This window comes from Ambystoma mexicanum, chromosome 12, assembly GCF_040938575.1.
Source record: "Ambystoma mexicanum isolate Mex_15411 chromosome 12, UKY_AmexF1_1, whole genome shotgun sequence".
NCBI classification, from domain to species: Eukaryota; Metazoa; Chordata; class Amphibia; order Caudata; family Ambystomatidae; genus Ambystoma; species Ambystoma mexicanum.
The window spans coordinates 837,384,691-837,405,340 of NC_090936.1; positions in this window are offsets into that span (position 1 = coordinate 837,384,691).

Below are 20,650 nucleotides of genomic sequence, written 5' to 3' on the forward strand. Positions count from 1 at the left end.
CTGCACTGGCCACCTGGACACCCTCTGATCTCGGGCCCAGATCCCACCCCGCCAGCGGCACACACCTGCATTGCCCACTTGGCAACCCCCGCACTTGGGGACTATTTTTGTATCCCCACAGTCCCCCCTACCAGCTCTTGACACCTGATGTCTGCACTTAACCATCTTTTCCCATGTACTGCAATGCCCTTACCCCCCTGCCACGCACTTGCACGATCTGAATGACACCTGGCCTAGTAGGATCGCTGTCTGTCCTCCCTTTGTTCCCCTCCCTTGCCTTGTCGCACCTTGAAACACTTGTGTATAGGCGCGTTATAAATGCCATATCATATCATCATATCATATCATATCCTATCATATCATATCATACCATACCAGTATGTGATCTCATAAAATATATTAAAACATTTTACAAGTGATATCTAGGAGGGTAACAGACCGGTAATTGCCACGATCCATCCATTTAACTTTTTTGAAATATTGGGACTACAAAATCAGCATGCCAAGATAGTGGGAAATTCTTCCAAGTGATGATCACAGAGAAGAGCGAGAAAATAATGTTTGCCCATAGTGAAGGATAATTTTTGAGGACTACTCTGAGGCCTGAAATATCTTTAATATTTTAATTGTCATGAAAACATCCTCCACTGTAAAATATACATTCCAATCATTATCTACAGACACCTGAAAATCACAGAACTTCTGTTTTGGGTAGATGCCGATTGGAAACGTATGCCACCCAGTTTGATTCTATAATAGGATTAAGCTGCAGAACATGTTGTGCAGATAAAGTCTTCAAATGGGCAGGGAGTAACAATGAGTGTGACCAAAAACTCTCTAGATTTTGTCTTAACTCTGAGCCTACTGGCACACATAAATCACAGCCAAAGGAGCATATGTGAAATCAAACATGAAAATGACAACATAAAGAGATGTATCCCCATACCACACATATCTTGACTCGTACAAGTAAGTACGAATCATGGATATCCCACCTTTTCCAGATGAGAACAGGCAATCTCTACCACCACAATCAAAAAGCACGACAGAACACCAGCAGAAATCTTCAACTAAAACACATTCCTCATCACAAAATATAGCAGACTTTGCTGAATGATCAGTTGACAAATGAAAACAGCAATATAACATACAACCTACTAGGAGAGATATGGGTGGAGGATACACTCCAATGAACCAGTCAATCACCATAACTCCTTAAACAGGGAATAGGAAGACCTCTGAAGATGGGATGAAAACAGAGCTGTAAACTACACCAAACTACACGAAAATAGGATCCATAAATATACAAAGAATAAGATGCACTGCATCTGATTAAATCTCTCTCTATTTCTATGCAGAACAGAGAACCATGAGATCCTCAGCGAAGGAGGCACTGACATTCTTTTCATTGTGGACACATGTTATCAGACGACTCCAAAGTGATAGTACAGAAAACTATCATACACAATTTGAAACTCCTCCAAGAGTAGTAAGTCAGTTATTTATTCATTATTATTAGTGTGTTGTAGTTTCATAGCTAAACTTTTCACACCACCCTCCTGAGAAAGAAGATGAAATATAAGCAAAAAAATACAATACACTAAAGTTGATACATAAAATGCACGATTTAAGATAATATCAAGATAATACATAAAATACACACTCTAAAATGGATTAAGATAAGAACAATGTCATAAAGTGCAATTTAAAAAAGCACAATATTATATCAGTTTAAAAATGGCAACAACAAAGTTTCCAGCTGCATTAATTAAGGCTGTCTCAAGTCCATTTAAGATCCGGTGGCAAAATTATAATGACTTCGAAGAAGCAGAATCATCAACAAACTGCTCAAAGGTCACATTTCTCATATCATCTGTACATTCTAAGAACCAATGTTCTAGACTTTCAATTTGGTATGAATTATGACATAGTCTACACATTTGCGTATGATATTCCACCTTAGCTCTACACCCGATAATGTTATATGTTGGATAAAGATTCGATCTTGTTCTCATAAAGTTTCATCGGATGAATTTTGAGGAGCAATTAATTAGGCAAGTTGGAATTGTGTTGCATTTTCTTTTCTTCCAGGTGAGATTCCTAAACATCGAGTTGCTATTTGATTACACGTCCAGCACCAATCGATATCCCACTGGCCTTTCCTTCCTTCGAAGGATCGCTCATTAGGAAGTTTCTGGTCATATTAACATCAACCAATATAGTTTCACAAGACATTGCCCAATTTAGAAGGATCTGTGAGTCCCCGAATATAAATGAATTTTGTAATAATGGAAAAAGGAGGACAGTACCACATTTTTACGATAGAGTAATAGATGTTGACATTTAATCCTAGATGCCAAGGACTTAAGACCCAGTTCGAATTGAATAACAACCAAAGGACTAGAGTTTGGAAAGGGCCACAGCCTTCCTCCACATCGCACGCTCAACACAATCCACCATGAGGGTCTGAGTAAAAGGAACACAGAACAATAATGCAGAGATAGTGTCACTTTTATTTGATAAAAATGTATGTAATTGCTAGATAGTAAAACATTCATATGTATGATCAACTTAATCATTTGACCTGAAAAGGCCATTGATTTTTGTCTCAGATATGTATATATCTCATATTTGTTTTACAGAAGACAAGAAACACACGATAAACAGATTCCTTGATGGTTCCAGCCTAAGCAATCCCATTTTCCAGACAAATGATGAGTGTTTTCTGGCAGTGTTTATTTTAGGGATTTTCGTTTTTTGCTTATTAATAACCAATCAATACTACCACAATAATCATCAAGTACATTTAGTCTTCTGTGAAGGCCTATAGGAGTTTTATCGAGAAGTATTATGTTGTCTGCATATGCCAAAATATTTAGCCATATTGAGTAAATTTAGTGTGGAAAAGTGTTCGTCTTCATCAGACAAGAATGCATGTCAGAAATATGCAAATTTAAAATAAAAGGTGCTACAGCACACCCCTGGTGTAACCCAACAATTTCTCTGTTTTTGTCCCTGATTTGTCCAGACACACACTAAGAGAAGAATTGCAGAATACTTGAATTAACATATTAAGCATGTAGTTGGGCATACCCCAGGAGTTGACTTTGCTGCAACTTCTTGCACTACTGCCTTTGTCAAAAGCACTTGACATGTCCACAAAAGCTATATAAAGTGGCATATGCATATTCAGAGCTTGACCAATCAGTAGAATTAGGAGCAGGCCATTAGGCCCTGACCCCACAATTTCTAAAACCCTGATTGGTGGATGTCCAGATTGTTAGCTCTTGTAGCCCACACCAGCACGGAAGCACCTCAAAACCTTTCTCTTTGCTTCTGCTTTTTCTCCGCCTCTCCTCTGCTGACCTCCTAGCTGTAACCAGAACTGCACTGGCCACCTGGACACCCTCTGATCTCCGGCCCAGATCCCACCCCGCCAGCGGCACACACCTGCATTGCCCACTTGGAAACCCCCGCACTTGGGGACTATTTTTGTATCCCCACAGTCCCCCCTACCAGCTCTTGACACCTGATGTCTGCACTTAACCATCTTTTCCAATGTACTGCAATGCCCTTACCCCCCTCCCATGCACTTGCACGATCTGAATGACACCTGGCCTAGTAGGATCGCTGTCTGTTCCCCCTTTGTTCCCCTCCCTTGCCTTGTCACACCTTGAAACACTTGTGTATAGGCGCGTTATGAATGCCATATCATATCATCATATCATATCATATCATATCGTATCATATCATATCATACCAGTATGTGATCTCATAAAATAGATTAAAACATTTTACAAGTGATATCTAGGAGGGTAGCAGGCCGGTAATTGCCAGGATCCATCCATTCAACTTTTTTGAAATATTGGGACTACAAAATCAGCATGCCAAGATAGTGGGAAATTCTTCCAAGTGATGATCACAGAGAAGAGCGAGAAAATAATGTTTGCCCATACTGAAGGATAATTTTTGAGGACTACTCTGAGGCCTGAAATATCTTTAATATTTTAATTTTCATGAAAACATCCTCCACTGTAAAATATACATTCCAATCATTATCTACAGACACCTGAAAATCACAGAACTTCTGTTTTGGGTAGATGCCGATTGGAAACGTATGCCACCCAGTTTGATTCTATAATAGGATTAAGCTGCAGAACATGTTGTGCAGATAAAGTCTTCAAAAATGGCAGGGAGTAACAATGAGTGTGACCAAAAACTCTCTAGATTTTTTCTTAACTCTGAGCCTACTGGCACACATAAATCACAGCCAAAGGAGCGTATGTGAAATCAAACATGAAAATGACAACATAAAGAGAAGTATCCCCATACAACACATATCTTGACTCGTACAAGTAAGTACGAATCATGGATATCCCACCTTTTCCAGATGAGAACAGGCATTCTCTACCACCACAATCAAAAAGCACCACAGAACACCAGCAGAAATCTTCAACTAAAACACATTCCTCATCACAAAATATAGCAGACTTTGCTGAATGATCAGTTGACAAATGAACACAGCAATATAACATACAACCTACTAGGAGAGATATGGGTGGAGGATACACTCCAATGAACCAGTCAATCACCATACCTCCTTAAACAGGGAATAGGAAGACCTCTGAAGATGGGATGAAAACAGAGCTGTAAACTACACCAAACTACACGAAAATAGGATCCATAAATATACAAAGAATAAGATGCACTGCATCTGATTAAATCTCTCTCTATTTCTATGCAGAACAGAGAATCATGAGATCCTCAGCGAAGGAGGCACTGACATTCTTTTCATTGTGGACACATGTTATCAGACGACTCCAAAGTGATAGTACAGAAAACTATCATACACAATTTGAAACTCCTCCAAGAGTAGTAAGTCAGTTATTTATTCATTATTATTAGTGTGTTGTAGTTTCATAGCTAAACTTTTCACACCACCCTCCTGAGAAAGAAGATGAAATATAAGCAAAAAAATACAATACACTAAAGTTGATACATAAAATGCACGATTTAAGATAATATCAAGATAATACATAAAATACACACTCTAAAATGGATTAAGATAAGAACAATGTCATAAAGTGCAATTTAAAAAAGCACAATATTATATCAGTTTAGAAATGGCAACAACAAAGTTTCCAGCTGCATTAATTAAGGCTGTCTCAAGTCCATTTAAGATCCGGTGGCAAAATTATAATGACTTCAAAGAAGCAGAATCATCAACAAACTGCTCAAAGGTCACATTTCTCATATCATCTGTACATTCTAAGAACCAATGTTCTAGACTTTCAATTTGGTATGAATTATGACATAGTCTACACATTTGCGTATGATATTCCACCTTAGCTCTACACCCGATAATGTTATATGTTGGATAAAGATTCGATCTTGTTCTCATAAAGTTTCATCGGATGAATTTTGAGGAGCAATTCATTAGGCAAGTTGGAATTGTGTTGCATTTTCTTTTCTTCCAGGTGCAGATTCCTAAACATCGAGTTGCTATTTGATTACACGTCCAGCACCAATCGATATCCCACTGGCCTTTCCTTCCTTCGAAGGATCGCTCATTAGGAAGTTTCTGGTCATATTAACATCAACCAATATAGTTTCACAAGACATTGCCCAATTTAGAAGGATCTGTGAGTCCCCTAGTATAAATGAATTTTGTAATAATGGAAAAAGGAGGACAGTACCACATTTTTACGATAGAGTAATAGATGTTGACATTTAATCCTAGATGCCAAGGACTTAAGACCCAGTTCGAATTGAATAACAACCAAAGGACTAGAGTTTGGAAAGGGCCACAGCCTTCCTCCACATCGCACGCTCAACACAATCCACCATGAGGGTCTGAGTAAAAGGAACAGAGCACAATAATGCAGGGATAGTGTCACTTTTATTTGATAAAAATGTATCTAATTGCTAGATAGTAAAACATTCATATGTATGATCAACTTAATCATTTGACCTGAAAAGGCCATTGATTTTTGTCTCAGATGTGTATATATCTCATATTTGTTTTACAGAAGACAAGAAACACACGATAAACAGATTCCTTGATGGTTCCAGCCTAAGCAATCCCATTTTCCAGACAAATGATGAGTGTTTTCTGGCAGTGTTTATTTTAGGGATTTTCGTTTTTTGCTTATTAATAACCAATCAATACTACCACAATAATCATCAAGTACATTTAGTCTTCTGTGAAGGCCTATAGGAGTTTTATCGAGAAGTATTATGTTGTCTGCATATGCCAAAATATTTAGCCATATTGAGCCAATTTTGTGTGGAAAAGTGTTCGTCTTCATCAGACAAGAATGCATGTCAGAAATATGCAAATTTAAAATAAAAGGTGCTACAGCACACCCCTGGTGTAACCCAACAATTTCTCTGTTTTTGTCTCTGATTTGTCCAGACACACACTAAGAGAAGAATTGCAGAATACTTGAATTAACATATTAAGCATGTAGTTGGGCAAACCCCAGGAGTTGACTTTCCCGCAACTTCTTGCACTACTGCCTTTGTCAAAAGCACTTGACATGTCTACAAAAGCTATATAAAGTGACATATGCATATTCAGAGCTTGAACAATCAGTAGAGTTAGGAGCAGGCCATTAAGCCCTGACCCCACAATTTCTAAAACCCTGATTGGTGGATGTCCAGATTGTTAGCTCTTGTAGTCCACACCAGCACGGAAGCACCTCAAAACCTTTCTCTTTGCTTCTTTTTTTTTTCTCCGCCTCTCCTCTGCTGACCTCCTGGCTGTAACCGGAACTGCACTGGCCACCTGGACACCCTCTGATCTCAGGCCCAGATCCCACCCCGCCAGCGGCACACACCTGCATTGCCCACTTGGCAACCCCCGCACTTGGGGACTATTTTTGTATCCCCACAGTCCCCCCTACCAGCTCTTGACACCTGATATCTGCACTTAACCATATTTTCTCATGTACTGCAATGCCCTTACCACCCTGCCACGCACTTGCACGATCTGAATGACGCCTGGCCTAGTAGCATCGCTGTCTGTCCTCCCTTTGTTCCCCTCCCTTGCCTTGTCGCACCTTCAAACACTTGTGTATAGGCGCGTTATAAAAGCCATATCATATCATCATATCATATCATATCATATCCTATCATATCATATCATATCATATCATATCATACCAGTATGTGATCTCATAAAATAGATTAAAACATTTTACAAGTGATATCTAGGAGGGTAACAGGCCGGTAATTGCCACGATCCATCCATTCAACTTTTTTGAAATATTGGGACTACAAAATCAGCATGCCAAGATAGTGGGAAATTCTTCCAAGTGATGATCACAGAGAAGAGCGAGAAAATAATGTTTGCCCATACTGAATGATAATTTTTGAGGACTACTCTGAGGCCTGAAATATCTTTAATATTTTAATTTTAATGAAAACATCCTCCAATGTAAAATATACATTCCAATCATTATTTGCAGACACCTGAAAATCACAGAACTTCTGTTTTGGGTAGATGCCGATTGGAAACGTATGCCACCCAGTTTGATTCTATAATAGGATTAAGCTGTAGAACATGCTGTGCAGATAAAGTCTTCAAATGGGCAGGGAGTAACAATGAGTGTGACCAAAAACTCTCTAGATTTTTTCTTAACTCTGAGCCTACTGGCACACATAAATCACAGCCAAAGGAGCGTGTGTGAAATCAAACATGAAAATGACAACATAAAGAGAAGTATCCCCATACAACACATATCTTGACTCGTACAAGTAAGTACGAATCATGGATATCCCACCTTTTCCAGATGAGAACAGGCATTCTCTACCACCACAATCAAAAAGCACCACAGAACACCAGCAGAAATCTTCAACTAAAACACATTCCTCATCACAAAATATAGCAGACTTTGCTGAATGATCAGTTGACAAATGAACACAGCAATATAACATACAACCTACTAGGAGAGATATGGGTGGAGGATACACTCCAATGAACCAGTCAATCACCATACCTCCTTAAACAGGGAATAGGAAGACCTCTGAAGATGGGATGAAAACAGAGCTGTAAACTACACCAAACTACACGAAAATAGGATCCATAAATATACAAAGAATAAGATGCACTGCATCTGATTAAATCTCTCTCTATTTCTATGCAGAACAGAGAACCATGAGATCCTCAGCGAAGGAGGCACTGACATTCTTTTCATTGTGGACACATGGTTATCAGACGACTCCAAAGTGATAGTACAGAAAACTATCATACACAATTTGAAACTCCTCCAAGAGTAGTAAGTCAGTTATTTATTCATTATTATTAGTGTGTTGTAGTTTCATAGCTAAACTTTTCACACCACCCTCCTGAGAAAGAAGATGAAATATAAGCAAAAAAATACAATACACTAAAGTTGATACATAAAATGCACGATTTAAGATAATATCAAGATAATACATAAAATACACACTCTAAAATGGATTAAGATAAGAACAATGTCATAAAGGCAATTTAAAAAAGCACAATATTATATCAGTTTAAAAATGGCAACAACAAAGTTTCCAGCTGCATTAATTAAGGCTGTCTCAAGTCCATTTAAGATCCGGTGGCAAAATTATAATGACTTCAAAGAAGCAGAATCATCAACAAACTGCTCAAAGGTCACATTTCTCATATCATCTGTACATTCTAAGAACCAATGTTCTAGACTTTCAATTTGGTATGAATTATGACATAGTCTACACATTTGCGTATGATATTCCACCTTAGCTCTACACCCGATAATGTTATATGTTGGATAAAAATTCGATCTTGTTCTCATAAAGTTTCATCGGATGAATTTTGAGGAGCAATTAATTAGGCAAGTTGGAATTGTGTTGCATTTTCTTTTCTTCCAGGTGCAGATTCCTAAACATCGAGTTGCTATTTGATTACATGTCCAGCACCAATCGATATCCCACTGGCCTTTCCTTCCTTCGAAGGATCGCTCATTAGGAAGTTTCTGGTCATATTAACATCAACCAATATAGTTTCACAAGACATTGCCCAATTTAGAAGGATCTGTGAGTCCCCTAGTATAAATGAATTTTGTAATAATGGAAAAAGGAGGATAGTACCACATTTTTACGATAGAGTAATAGATGTTGACATTTAATCCTAGATGCCAAGGACTTAAGACCCAGTTCGAATTGAATAACAACCAAAGGACTAGAGTTTGGAAAGGGCCACAGCCTTCCTCCACATCGCACGCTCAACACAATCCACCATGAGGGTCTGAGTAAAAGGAACACAGCACAATAATGCAGTGATAGTGTCACTTTTATTTGATAAAAATGTATGTAATTGCTAGATAGTAAAACATTCATATGTATGATCAACTTAATCATTTGACCTGAAAAGGCCATTGATTTTTGTCTCAGATGTGTATATATCTCATATTTGTTTTACAGAAGACAAGAAACACACGATAAACAGATTCCTTGATGGTTCCAGCCTAAGCAATCCCATTTTCCAGACAAATGATGAGTGTTTTCTGGCAGTGTTTATTTTAGGGATTTTCGTTTTTTGCTTATTAATAACCAATCAATACTACCACAATAATCATCAAGCACATTTAGTCTTCTGTGAAGGCCTATAGGAGTTTTATCGAGAAGTATTATGTTGTCTGCATATGCCAAAATATTTAGCCATATTGAGTAAATTTAGTGTGGAAAAGTGTTCGTCTTCATCAGACAAGAATGCATGTCAGAAATATGCAAATTTAAAATAAAAGGTGCTACAGCACACCCCTGGTGTAACCCAACAATTTCTCTGTTTTTGTCTCTGATTTGTCCAGACACACACTAAGAGAAGAATTGCAGAATACTTGAATTAACATATTAAGCATGTAGTTGCTCAAACCCCAGGAGTTGACTTTCCCGCAACTTCTTGCACTACTGCCTTTGTCAAAAGCACTTGACATGTCTACAAAAGCTATATAAAGTGACATATGCATATTCAGAGCTTGACCAATCAGTAGAGTTAGGAGCAGGCCATTAAGCCCTGACCCCACAATTTCTAAAACCCTGATTGGTGGATGTCCAGATTGTTAGCTCTTGTAGTCCACACCAGCACGGAAGCACCTCAAAACCTTTCTCTTTGCTTCTGCTTTTTCTCCGCCTCTCCTCTGCTGACCTCCTTGCTGTAACCGGAACTGCACTGGCCACCTGGACACCCTCTGATCTCGGGCCCAGATCCCACCCCGCCAGCGGCACACACCTGCATTGCCCACTTGGCAACCCCCGCACTTGGGGACTATTTTTGTATCCCCACAGTCCCCCCTACCAGCTCTTGACACCTGATGTCTGCACTTAACCATCTTTTCCCATGTACTGCAATGCCCTTACCCCCCTGCCACGCACTTGCATGATCTGAATGGCACCTGGCCTAGTAGGATCGCTGTCTGTCCTCCCTTTGTTCCCCTCCCTTGCCTTGTCGCACCTTGAAACACTTGTGTATAGGCGCGTTATATTTGGCATATCATATCATCATATCATATCATATCCTATCATATCATATCATATCATACCAGTATGTGATCTCATAAAATAGATTAAAACATTTTACAAGTGATATCTAGGAGGGTAACAGGCCGGTAATTGCCACGATCCATCCATTCAACTTTTTTGAAATATTGGGACTACAAAATCAGCATGCCAAGATAGTGGGACATTCTTCCAAGTGATGATCACAGAGAAGAGCGAGAAAATAATGTTTGCCCATAGTGAAGGATAATTTTTGAGGACTACTCTGAGGCCTGAAATATCTTTAATATTTTAATTTTCATGAAAACATCCTCCACTGTAAAATATACATTCCGATCATTATCTACAGACACCTGAAAATCACAGAACTTCTGTTTTGGGTAGATGCCGATTGGAAACGTATGCCACCCAGTTTGATTCTATAATAGGATTAAGCTGCAGAACATGTTGTGCAGATAAAGTCTTCAAATGGGCAGGGAGTAACAATGAGTGTGACCAAAAACTCTCTAGATTTTTTCTTAACTCTGAGCCTACTGGCACACATAAATCACAGCCAAAGGAGCGTATGTGAAATCAAACATGAAAATGACAACATAAAGAGAAGTATCCCCATACAACACATATCTTGACTCGTACAAGTAAGTACGAATCATGGATATCCCACCTTTTCCAGATGAGAACAGGCATTCTCTACCACCACAATCAAAAAGCACCACAGAACACCAGCAGAAATCTTCAACTAAAACACATTCCTCATCACAAAATATAGCAGACTTTGCTGAATGATCAGTTGACAAATGAACACAGCAATATAATATACAACCTACTAGGAGAGATATGGGTGGAGGATACACTCCAATGAACCAGTCAATCACCATACCTCCTTAAACAGGGAATAGGAAGACCTCTGAAGATGGGATGAAAACAGAGCTGTAAACTACACCAAACTACACGAAAATAGGATCCATAAATATACAAAGAATAAGATGCACTGCATCTGATTAAATCTCTCTCTATTTCTATGCAGAACAGAGAACCATGAGATCCTCAGCGAAGGAGGCACTGACATTCTTTTCATTGTGAACACATGGTTATCAGACGACTCCAAAGTGATAGTACAGAAAACTATCATACACAATTTGAAACTCCTCCAAGAGTAGTAAGTCAGTTATTTATTCATTATTATTAGTGTGTTGTAGTTTCATAGCTAAACTTTTCACACCACCCTCCTGAGAAAGAAGATGAAATATAAGCAAAAAAATACAATACACTTAAGTTGATACATAAAATGCACGATTTCAGATAATATCAAGATAATACATAAAATACACACTCTAAAATGGATTAAGATAAGAACAATGTCATAAAGTGCAATTTAAAAAAGCACAATATTATATCAGTTTAAAAATGGCAACAACAAAGTTTCCAGCTGCATTAATTAAGGCTGTCTAAAGTCCATTTAAGATTCGGTGGCAAAATGATAATGACTTCAAAGAAGCAGAATCATCAACAAACTGCTCAAAGGTCACATTTCTCATATCATCTGTACATTCTGAGAACCAATGTTCTAGACTTTCAATTTGGTATGAATTATGACATAGTCTACACATTTGCGTATGATATTCCACCTTAGCTCTACACCCGATAATGTTATATGTTGGATAAAGATTCGATCTTGTTCTCATAAAGTTTCATCAGATGAATTTTGAGGAGCAATTAATTAGGCAAGTTGGAATTGTGTTGCATTTTCTTTTCTTCCAGGTGCAGATTCCTAAACATCGAGTTGCTATTTGATTACACGTCCAGCACAAATCGATATCCCACTGGCCTTTCCTTCCTTCGAAGGATCGCTCATTAGGAAGTTTCTGGTCATATTAACATCAACCAATATAGTTTCACAAGACATTGCCCAATTTAGAAGGATCTGTGAGTCCCCTAGTATAAATGAATTTTGTAATAATGGAAAAAGGAGGACAGTACCACATTTTTACGATAGAGTAATAGATGTTGACATTTAATCCTAGATGCCAAGGACTTAAGACCCAGTTCGAATTGAATAACAACCAAAGGACTAGAGTTTGGAAAGGGCCACAGCCTTCCTCCACATCGCACGCTCAACACAATCCACCATGAGGGTCTGAGTAAAAGGAACACAGCACAATAATGCAGGGATAGTGTCACTTTTATTTGATAAAAATGTATGTAATTGCTAGATAGTAAAACATTCATATGTATGATCAACTTAATCATTTGACCTGAAAAGGCCATTGATTTTTGTCTCAGATGTGTATATATCTCATATTTGTTTTACAGAAGACAAGAAACACACGATAAACAGATTCCTTGATGGTTCCAGCCTAAGCAATCCCATTTTCCAGACAAATGATGAGTGTTTTCTGGCAGTGTTTATTTTAGGGATTTTCGTTTTTTGCTTATTAATAACCAATCAATACTACCACAATAATCATCAAGCACATTTAGTCTTCTGTGAAGGCCTATAGGAGTTTTATCGAGAAGTATTAAGTTGTCTGCATATGCCAAAATATTTAGCCATATTGAGCCAATTTTGTGTGGAAAAGTGTTCGTCTTCATCAGACAAGAAGGCATGTCAGAAATATGCAAATTTAAAATAAAAGGTGCTACAGCACACCCCTGGTGTAACGCAACAATTTCTCTGTTTTTGTCCCTGATTTGTCCAGACACACACTAAGAGAAGAATTGCAGAATACTTGAATTAACATATTAAGCATGTAGTTGGGCATACCCCAGGAGTTGACTTTCCTGCAACTTCTTGCACTACTGCCTTTGTCAAAAGCACTTGACATGTCTACAAAAGCTATATAAAGTGGCATATGCATATTCAGAGCTTGACCAATCAGTAGAGTTAGGAGCAGGCCATTAAGCCCTGACCCCACAATTTCTAAAACCCTGATTGGTGGATGTCCAGATTGTTAGCTCTTGTAGCCCACACCAGCACAGAAGCACCTCAAAACCTTTCTCTTTGCTTCTGCTTTTTCTCCGCCTCTCCTCTGCTGACCTCCTGGCTGTAACCGGAACTGCACTGGCCACCTGGACACCCTCTGATCTCGGGCCCAGATCCCACCCCGCCAGCGGCACACACCTGCATTGCCCACTTGGCAACCCCCGCACTTGGGGACTATTTTTATATCCCCACAGTCCCCCCTACCAGCTCTTGACACCTGATGTCTGCACTTAACCATCTTTTCCCATGTACTGCAATGCCCTTACCCCCCTCCCACGCACTTGCACGATCTGAATGACACCTGGCCTAGTAGGATCGCTGTCTGTCCTCCCTTTGTTCCCCTCCCTTGCCTTGTCGCACCTTGAAACACTTGTGTATAGGCGCGTTATGAATGCCATATCATATCATCATATCATATCATATCATATCGTATCATATCATATCATATCATATCATACCAGTATGTGATCTCATAAAATAGATTAAAACATTTTACAAGTGATATCTAGGAGGGTAACAGTCCGGTAATTGCCAGGATCCATCCATTCAACTTTTTTGAAATATTGGGACTACAAAATCAGCATGCCAAGATAGTGGGAATTTCTTCCAAGTGATGATCACAGAGAAGAGCGAGAAAATAATGTTTGCCCATAGTGAAGGATAATTTTTGAGGACTACTCTGAGGCCTGAAATATCTTTAATATTTTAATTTTCATGAAAACATCCTCCACTGTAAAATTTACATTCCAATCATTATCTACAGACACCTGAAAATCACAGAACTTCTGTTTTGGGTAGATGCCGATTGGAAACGTATGCCACCCAGTTTGATTCTATAATTGGATTAAGCTGCAGAAAATGTTGTGACTGGTGAAAATCATTGACTAAGTTCCAGAAGGAGCGAGTCTGGTGCTTAGCCAAGATACAGAGCATGTATTCACCATCCCTCTGTATCAATGAGAATGTATGCACCCTCAACCAATTCCTATAATTATTTTTCAGATCTTTTCCCCATATGACATTATTATCTCCCTCTAAAGTTCTTAACCCTCTACATAATTCTCTTTTTTACATAACATTCGCAACATGTTTATGAACATTACTGCTTTCAGTGGTTACACCCACATTAGCTTTCCTCATTCCAATTCGCATCAAAAATAGTGTATTTCGAAACTCACTAAGAGAAAAATGATAATGTATATAATGAATAGCACGGGCTGCTAGCATGTCACTCATTTTTTATTAAAGAGATGATATTTGTTTGTACACAAGATAGGAGATTCTTTGATAAATTAATCCTTACCTCAGCAAGATTTGCTTATGTGATCCCTGCTTAAAGTAAATTTTTATAGCGCAGCTCAATATATTATGATTACTTTTAGTGACATATAATGCCTTAAAGTGTATCGTACTTTGCAAGATTGGATTACTAACCCAAATATAATCTATGGCCAAGAAAAGCATATCTCATTTCCATGTCTGCTTTGGATGGACATCACCCTCAACTCTCCCTTTCAAAAATGTAGATTCCACACATGTAAAATATGAAAGATTCCACCAGATTACAGAAAAATGGCACCATGTTCTGTATTTGGTACTTTGTCCGAGTTACCCGGCCCCTCTACATATACTGTGTTGAAGTCACGTGCTATGATAACATTAGCATTTTCATTGTTTTCACACCACAAACAGATTATGGGCCTCATTACGTTGTTCGGTAAAAATCGGAATTTTACGGCATGCCGCTATTAGCGTAACCACCCTCGCATGAGGCTGCTAATAGCGTCCCATTACGAGTTCGCGGACACGAGCATAGCGCCATGCCGTAAAAGTCCATACCGCCATGCCACAAAAGTCCCCAAAATGCCCCTTATCGGCTACGACCAAAGTGCTGATAGCACCTCCGCCCCCACGCTACATGCAAATAGCGGTCCCCGCTATTAGCGGTCACCGCCATTAGTGGTCACCGTAAAAAAGCGGAACCGGAAATAGCGTCATCGCACAGGAACGGGAAAGAGCACGGTGGCTATCTTTAAAAACACAATCCATTGCCATCCTCTGCATCCAGGACCTCTTTCCGGAGAACTCTGACAAGAAATCATCCAGGAAAGCCCAAAGATGCCCAAGGCGCTAATAACATCTTCAGATCATCAACGGAAAGAAACATTCTCAAATGAGGAGCTGATCATGTTGACCGGGACACTTGCAGCTAATGCTGAAGTTGTTTTTGCCAATGATATGCGGAGGGGGGCCATCAATAAGAAAAAGGCCATCTGGGCCGAAGTTGCCCGCAAAGTCAGTGCGGTGGGCACTACCACCCGCAGTATCAAGGACTGCCGCAAGAGGTGGGACGACCTCTGGGTCCGTGTGCGGAATATATTAACGGCCAACCGCAACCTGGCAATGGCCACAGGAGGTGGCGCAGATTCCCCGTTGAAGCTGAAGGAGTGGGAGGAGACACGTGCCTCCACAGTTGGACTCGAATCCATAGAGGGAGTCGGAGATATGGAGCATGGTGTGGCCATTTCATCCGATGGAGGTGAGTGTATACATCAAACAATGCACAGTGAAGGGTGAGGGGTCCCCCAAATATGTGTCCATCACCAGGCCATTGATCCAGCCACACACATACATGCATGCATCACCATATGCACATGCAACAGAGACCCATCCATGCATGACTAACCCGACATCCCCATTACTAGAATCAATGATAAAGAGGCCGCAATGCATAGAGCAGCATGACGTGAACATTCTGCATAAGGCACCTAGAACCATTAACGTTGATATACTCTATTTTTGTCCTCAACACGATCACCAACAGACACTGAAGGCACATGCACTGCAACACGTACCCCCCCCAGCAGCCAAAAAGGCCAGGATGAGTGAGAAAGGTGACACCGCCACAAGCTCTAGGGGAACTGGGAGGAGTCTCCATCAGCAGAGGCCCAAAGGTAGCAGGAGCACCAGTTCCACACAGCCTGAGGGCACGGCTGCTGTCATTGCTGAACCCACACCAGTGTGCCCCATCATTGGTGAAATGTGCACGAAGGGCACGCACTCCGCTGCCACCAGTTCTACTGGTGAGGCAGCAGCCACCGCACTGCTCACTGACGAGGAGGACGCAATTGACATTCTAGAACAATGCCATTCCCCCAGCCCGACACATTCCATTGCAGAAAGTCCAAGGGCAACGTCCAGATCAGGTAGCCATGGAGCACATGACACCCACACCGTTGAAGGGGCATGGAGCCCTCAGGTGTCCTCACCTGACGCCAGGGGAACAGACCAGGACGCAGCAGCCAGCTCAACATCACATGCCACCCTACCTGATCTTGCAAACATCAGCCGGAGGCAGGCAGACATTACTGCGATGGTCGCCCAGCATGTGGCCGAGACAGGCCGTCTGAGAGATGACCTCAGCAAATATGCAGGCCAAACAAGGGAGGCCATTGAGGCCTGCACTGACAGGATCTGCCAGGAAATGGGCCAACTCCGCCAGGCCATTAACTGTATTGGGGACATCATGGAGCAGCAATACCAACCACCAATGCGCGATCAACCGGGCACCTCCTCCTCCTCGGGTTCCCTGCAGACAAGCCCCCTGCGGCGCTCTCTGCGCAACCTGAGGTGCCCCACGTCACAACCACCTAATGGTGGAGGAGGGCCTGTGGCGTAGGTCCAGCAAGGACTAGGTGGCACATGTTGAGCAGCACACATAGACACTATATGGCTCACATGGGGGTGTTGTGGGGGAAAGGGTGTTCTTGGGGGTGTTGTGGGGTGAGGGGGGAGAGGGTGTTCTTGGGGGTGTTGTGGGGGGAGGGAGGGAGGGTGTTCTTGGGGGTGTTGTGGGGGGAGGGGGGAAGGGGCATTTGGAAAGTTGGGGTCATGCACATTTTTATCACATTATGTTCACAATACACTGTTCTGAAGTTGAAAACCAGGCGTCGTCTCCATCATTGTGTATGTGTCATTTACAATACCCATCTCCATCCATGAAAATTCACCTTTGTACTTGATGGAATTCCACATTCAGATGCTGACGCACATCGTGTGCCACCTTGACATTGCCTCTTGTATGTCCAGCCGGAGCATTTCACCCATACTCAGCCCCATCCACATCATCCTCATCTGGTGGTTGCATGTCAATGTCAAGTGGCATAGGCACATTTCATCAGATGCACATTTTGTGATGCTCTACACATGCCATGGTTGTCTTTGCCACTTTCTCACGGCCGTACAGGAGAGCCTCACCCAGGACGCTTAGGCACCAGCGCACTGTCATTGGAAGGCCGAATGACGGCTCTATCACGACACGGGTACGGGTATGTGCAATATTGTAGTCCTCTTCCTGCTGGTTCTGTGGGTTCCGTACAGGGGTTAGGAGCCACCTCTTCAGTGGATAGCTGGCATCGCCTGTATGGTGTGAGGAATGGGTACCTGTTACGGGTCACCTCTGGTGCGGCCTGTTGTTGTTGGTGCTGCACTGCAATCATGTACTGAAGCCCATGTCATGTTGGTGATATTGGGACCATCTTGGTGTGGTAAGGGGTGTGGTGTGCTCTTTTGTGCTGCGTGTCTCCTTTGCCTCCACCTATGCTGATTGTGTCCATCTGTGACAGATGGGAACACTGCTCAGGTCTCTTAACGGGTGCTTTTAGATGCCGTTATTTGCACCATGCCGATAAGGGAGTTTGGGGTCTCTTCCATGCCGCTAATGCCATGACCGCATGGCTTGTGATGGCGTGATATTAGCACCATGGCGCTATTTCCGGTATGGGGGTCGCGCGCCCACGGCCTTGCCGCTAATGGTGGCACCATACTTACCGGGTCCGCTAATAGCGGTGGGTCAGGGTCGTGATTGGCTTTGGAAATTACCGGTACCGGTTATTCTTTAACGGTACCGGTATTCCCTTACCGGACAACGTGTAATGAGGCCCTATGTCTTTAATACACTGAAGGAGCTTTTCACATTAAGAGGATTTAGGGTTTAGGTAGATGTTAAAGATGAGCAACTTTTTTTGGCCAATACAGCTCGCCACTAGATAAAACTATCGCCAGATGGCCAGTGTTGGTATGGAAATGAGTTTATCCCACCCCCCTAGTTGCTATAAGGTGAGGCAAATCTCATATGAAGTTGTGTAATGCTCGAGGTGGTAAAGGACCGTGTTATGAATCGCGACACAGATCTATTATAGCAGGAACGATAGACACATAGGCCCAGTGCGCCCATAGAAAGGAACACCATTTTGTAGTCATGGTAGAAGCACAGTACTGCATGGCCGTGCGGCATGACCGTAGTGCCATGGAAGAACTCGACTAGGTCCAGATCATTCTGATGAGAGGAGGCCGCACAGGCAGTTCTCATGGCTGCTTCCCCCTGTTCCACCATTCTTGCAATTACTCAGTATCACTGGGAGGAATGCACCTTGCAAGGCTGTGAGACAATGCCAGGCTCCTCGCAGTACCCTTTCATCACAGCCAAACTGCCAGCAGGCCTCTAACCCCCACCCAGGATACCCAAAGGCATGGCCAACACAACTTGAACGACCACCACACCCCTGCATTCAATGATAGTGAATTACCCCAGCCCAAATCATAAACCAGGCCATAAAAGATCAAAGCATGTGCAACTGCTTCACCTCGTCACAAATATACATCCTTTGTAACAAGAGAAACAGAGAGGGATGCATTATAGAACAAAACAAGGGTGGAGACCTTGGGTGCAAGAGGTACAGTATCATAAAAGCATAGATTCTGTGGGTTATGGTGACTGTATTTCTTCCTCCCTTCCCCCTGGCACCAGTCCACAAGTCTCCCAGGTACATGCCACAGTGATGTAACATTAGGCTTAGTCTATCATAGCAGTTTTGATAATGTAACTTATGAGAGACCTGATCTTCACTCCACGGAGAGATGAGCCCAGCTGACCCACGTGGGAACTGACAGATGGCAGAAAAGTGAACCAATTGTAGCCTGGCATCCCCTATGGAGCAGGCCCATGTATATGGTCTCGCCAATCAGTGGCGCTAGTTTTAACTATATGTGATGATGCTATCCGTCTTTTTAATCCTCTGCTTGTACTAGGATAAACCAGAACGTTCTCGAGCAGCAGAGTCCTTTGCTGATACTGTTTTATTTGGTACAATTAAACCCTGTTGTCCTTGCAGACTATCCGTTGGCCTTTTTCCCCAGAGGGGTGTATTCATTTTGGCGTGAGCGTAAACAGGGACTTTCCTTCATTTAGTGACCCTGACGTGATTCCTTCATCACCCGTACCTATGGAAATATCCAGGTGGCCTCTCCGGAAGGGCTGTGCCAACCTACATCGACCAGTCCTAAAACACCTACCCCCGAGAAGTCTTGTGGGAGCTGTCTTTGAAGGATCCCGCCTACTCTTTGGAGCAGGGTGCGGCTCCAAGGAGAGGTACAGGCCGCTGTTGGAACCCCATGAATAGAGGGATTCGGGAAAGCATGCGCATGTGAGTAAAACTTGCAAGGGATAAAAAAGTAGGGCTCTATGTATGCAACAGTGTGAACAGTGTGAACACGCAGTGGCTGAAATTGAGTGTGGCATATTTGTGGAGTGGCTTAATTTGTTTTTTTTAATTAATTCTTTTTTTAAGGATATTGAAGAAAAGGAAATTTGAATAGAGGGAATGCCCCTGAGTAAGGGGGAAAGGTGGCGCCACGTGCACTGTATTGATAATTGCAGGAAATATACAAGGATAAATATAGGAGCTCCAGATAATTAGAGAGCTCAGGAATAGAAGTGGTTGTTGTTTTAACTTGTTATTTTAGTTTGTTTTGTTGGTGTATTTTATTATATAAGGAGGAGGCCCAGGAGGGGCGTTTAGGTGGACTTTCTGCAGGCATGAATGGGGACTATGAAGGGTGTGTGTAAAATGCCCTATTGAGGGAATTGAACTGATGCTTTTTCCGGGATTAATTGATGATATTGGATTATATTTTCTGGACTATTGTTTAAATTGTGGCACAGTAGCACAGGAGTAGTCCCACTACCAGATACATGAGAGACATGACTATGGGGTAGAAACGCCCGTAGAACACATATGCAAGGCCCTACACCTGCATTGTAAAAAGATTAAGAAATATCACAACAAATGGGTGACTGAGACTGGAGGGGGGGATGCGCCA